The sequence below is a fragment of the Sinocyclocheilus anshuiensis genome, unplaced genomic scaffold (genome assembly GCF_001515605.1).
Source record: "Sinocyclocheilus anshuiensis isolate Anshui unplaced genomic scaffold, SAMN03320099.WGS_v1.1 scaffold333, whole genome shotgun sequence".
In the NCBI taxonomy this organism is placed as follows: domain Eukaryota; kingdom Metazoa; phylum Chordata; class Actinopteri; order Cypriniformes; family Cyprinidae; genus Sinocyclocheilus; species Sinocyclocheilus anshuiensis.
Window position 1 is genome coordinate 965,255 of NW_015539871.1, and position 4,540 is coordinate 969,794.

At 50.6% G+C, this 4,540-nt stretch overlaps 1 protein-coding gene across 1 annotated transcript in view; it reads left to right on the forward strand.

Moving 5' to 3' along the window:
- Window positions 1–4,540, forward strand: part of LOC107685204 (sn1-specific diacylglycerol lipase alpha-like) — a 54,271-nt gene that overhangs the window by 26,791 nt on the left and 22,940 nt on the right. The gene's annotated exons all lie outside the window — the stretch shown is intronic.

Here is a 4,540-nt window from a genome sequence, read left to right on the forward strand (position 1 = left end):
AGTAACAGAGTACGTTCCCTTTCGATACTTCACTTCGTACTGCGTCGTTAGACGCTACGGGAACCTATTCAATCACACCGTGCTATGGTAGATGAACGACTTATACGTAATTGTCCAGGGCGTCCAGAAAGGGGCCCTGTAGATCAACTACAATGAAGCAGACCATAGCCAGAGACCCGGATTCTTTTTGGGGTCACGAGGAGGCAAAGAAATGGGCTAACTCATAGAGGTCGAGCCCGGCCTTACATAATCGTTCTTAGAGCTTCACACAGCCTCGGAACTAGATAGGGCCGAGAGCGTGCCGGAAGCTAAGCCCAGACGTGGGAACTTCAGCGGGTTCGAAAACATAGTCAAACCCGGCAAGGATTAAATCCAGTCTTAGGGCGGGGATATGGTTCCTGGAGCGTTTTGAGCTCAGAGAGAGTGTTAAGCAGAAAGGACCTGAGCCTGCAAAGCAGGGACGTCTAGGGAGTACAACCTGACAAAGGTGGACGGCGAGGACCAGCCAGCCGCCGCACAAATTTCTGCAATGGACACACCACTGGACCATGCCCTGGATGAGGCCATGCCTCTAGTGGAATGTGCTCTGACCCCGATGGGGCATTGAAGGCCCAAGGAGTAGTATGCAAGAGCTATTGCGTCAACTATCCAACGGGATAGTCTTTGCTTTGTGACCGGAAGCCCCTTGGTGCGGCCACCAAAGCATACAAAGAGCTGCTCCGACTGCCTAAAGGAGGCGGAGCGGTCAATGTAGATTTTTGTAGATATCCCATCTATAAGAGCATAAAACGCTGCTATAGCTGCCACATAGACCTTAAGAGTGGAGGGGGTGCGACCCTTATCCAACAGCTCTTGAAGGAAGGACAATATTGAAGATACGTCACATGTGGCTGGATCTTCACCGCAGTTTGTACACCAAGCGGTGAAGACCGACCATTTGAGGGCATAGAGGCGCCTTGTGGATGGGGCTCTAGCCTGAGAAATGGTATTCAAGATACCCTTCTGGGAGGTTCATAGGCTCCCATCGAGAGGCCATAAGTGTAGGGCCCACAACTTGGGTTGGGGGTGCCATATCGTCATGTTCGCCAACAGCTCTTGAAGGAAGGACAATATCGAAGATACGTCACATGTGGCTGGATCTTCACCGCAGTTTGTACACCAAGCGGTGAAGACCGACCATTTGAGGGCATAGAGGCGCCTTGTGGATGGGGCTCTGGCCTGAGAAATGGTATTTAAGACACCCTCTGGTAGGTTCATAAGCTCCCATCGAGAGGCCATAAGTGTAGGGCCCACAACTTGGGTTGGGGGTGCCATATCGTCATGTTCGCCTGAGAGAGGAGGCCCTGTCTCAGGGGAATGGGCCATGGAGCTGCCGTGAGCAGCTGAGTCATCTCTGAGAACCATAGTTGGTTTCTCCAGAGCGGGGCCACTAGAAGAACCTTGTGCCTTTGTTCCCTGATTCGCCTGATGACCTGAGGGATCAGGGCGATCGGGGGAAAAGCGTAAAGGAGAAGGCTGGGCCAATCGTGGGCCAGCGCATCCCTTTCCTTCGAAAAATAGATTGGGCAGTGAGAGTTGTCTTCTGAGGCGAAGAGGTCGACCTCTGCCTTCCCGAAGATCTCCCATATTCTCCGAACCGTCTGGGGGTGAAGCATCCACTCGCCAGAGGGGACGTTGTTCCGAGACAGCATGTCTACTCCCTGGTTCAGTTTGCCCGGTATATGCGCTGCTTTTAGGGAGCGCAAGTGGCAATGTGCCCACTCCAGTAGGCTCTTTGCCATTCTGAAGAGGCGTGGGGAGGAAAGGCAGCCCTGGCGATTTATGTAGGATACTACCGTCATGTTGTCCGATCGGACTAAGACATGGCATCCTTCTAGATGTGGTAGGAAGGACTGTAAGGCCTGCCATACTGCCAGCATTTCCAGGCAGTTGATGTGCAGCTTTGTCTCTTCGCTCGACCACGTGCCAAAGGCTGGTCTGCCGTCGCACAGGGCTCCCCAGCCCGTGAGCGGCTGTAAAAGCCTGACTCACTCTGAGCTGCTGGGACGATTTCTATGGCCCGTTTCGCCAGCAGCACAGCCACCTCGGAATGAAGAATGCGAGCATTCATGTTCCCTACTAAGGTGGGGATCACACCGCAGAAACGCAGGGGTTCTCGAGCGAATTGGAGTAGATAACCTCGTTTTATAATCCCCATAACCCACTTTGACACGCCGGGGATGGCCTGCCAGGCCTCGGCCCTTGTGGCAAGGGGTTGAATTGGTTCGGGTGGTGGGTCGCTGTGAAGGGACCTGGGGCTTGCCGTGTTTGGAAGAGGAAATTTGCTCTCTTTTGAGTATGTTTGTGTTTTATTTTGTCCACTATCACAGCGGTTGTACACTTGGGCACTAGAACGGGCCCTCTGCATGCAATAAACACATTTTTCCCAGCACCCAGAACTGGACGGGGCGACTGGGAACATATACGAGGCAGTTTGGGGGGTGGTCCGGTCACAGCGAGACTTTGCCCCCTCCTCTTCCTTCCTGAGGGATCAGGATGGCTTCTGAGGCGCAGGATCCAGCACAATCTTGGGCCGGGGTCCGTGGCGCTTCGGGAAAGGGTGGCGCTTTGCAGAGCGCGAGCGCTGCCTGGGCTCAGGCCGTGCAGAGGGCTGAGTCACAGGAGGCGTAGTTTTAACTGGCTGTTGAGTCGGCGCCGGCTTGGGGTGACTGGCAGCAGCTGCAGAACTGGAATGTTTCGGCAGGAAGTGTCGCATGGCTTTGGACGACTTCTGTGCAGCCGTGAAACGCTCGGCGAACCCTTCCACAGCAGATCCTAAAAGGCCAGTGGGGGTGACCGGGGAGTCAAGGAAGATGGTTTTATCCGCTTCTTTGATCTCCGTCAAATTCAGCCATAAGTGGCGTTCCAGCACCACCAGGCTGGCCATCGACCTCCCAATGGCCTGTGCAGTCGTCTTTGTGGCGCGCCGGGCCAGATCGGTGGCGCTGCGCAGCTCTCTGAACGCTGCAGAGTGTTCTGGCCCAGACTCATCCATGGCGCGAAGGAGCTTTGCCTGGTACACTTGGAGCACCGCCATAAAGTGTAAGCACGACCAGCAAGGGCTGAAGTCGTTCGGCAGGGCTTCGAGGGATGAGTGGCCTTTGCAGCGAAGCGCTGACCGGGGCTGCCTTGAGAGCGACGCAGGAACAGAGCTGCTTGAAGTGGCGATCTGACCCGGTGCTGCAAAGCGGCGCGCTGATCAGTGCTGCTTGAGAGCGGCGAGCTGCAAGCGGTGAGCAGAGAGCGGAGGCGGCGAGCTGATCTTGCTGCTCCAGAACGGCGGCTGGATCAGCTTGCAGGCGAACGCTTCAAATCTCGTAGAATCAGCGAAGAGCAGGAGACACTGCTGTGATTGAAAAAAAGGCTTCAGTAAATCGGAGAAAAGGAGTTTCCCGTAGCTTTTAGCGACACAGTACGAAGTGAAGTATCGAAAGGGAACAGTACATTGACTGAACTGCTAAAAGAGAACCGATGATGGGATGTGCACAAGCAGAGCAGCTGGACTGAGTCGCGTCCTGCTGGGAGACGGTATCACAGTATCACAGTATGTTAAGGGGCGTAACATTTCCGTCACACACTTGAAGTATTCGGCCAATCACAACGCACTGGATAGCTGGCCAATCAGAGCACACCTCGCTTTTTCAGACCGATGAGCTTTGTAAAAATTTACGCGTTTCAGAAAGGCGGGGCATAGAGGAGAAACAATAATGTACATTATATGGAAAATAATGTGTTTTTTTTTTACCTTAAACCGCACAAAAACATTGCATTACACCAAATACACAACATAATGTTCTTTTTAGCAACGTCATATGACCCCTTTAAATATTGTAAAACAAACCTTCCACTAATAGTCTCACGAACTTACATCACCAGTCAAAAGTTTGGAATAATTACATTATTAAAAAGTATCTTATGCACACCAATGCTGCATTTATTTAGGATAGAAATACAGTACAAATATTAATGTTGTGAAATATTATTGTAATTTAAAATAATTTTTTTTCTATTTAAATATATTTTAAAATGTAATTTATTCCTGTGATGCAAAGCTGAATTTTCAGCATCGTTACTTCAATTTCATCCTTCAGAAATTGTTCTAATATACTGATTTTCTACTCGTTTATTATTTATACTCAGTTCAGGCTCTTATTATTATCAGTGTTGTTAATATTTTTGTGAAATTGTGAGCCCTAACATGCGTCACCGCTATCAGCAGCAAGTCCAGGCATGTGTTAAAATCTCATGAAACCTCCCCTTGTTAATCTCAGCAGATTCCTGTAAATTTGAAAGTCATTTATAGCTATTTATGTCCTGGAATCTCAACGCACGCTTTCTAACAATATGCCTAGTGTAGCTTTTCCCATGTCTCTGCAGACCATGAATCAGTGTCGCTCATTGTCCTCCCCCATCCCATAATAGCACACTTCACTTCCATGCCAATCATCTGTCTATACAAGACACGAACTGACAAAGAGACAGCTGGTTAGTTTTACAGTAA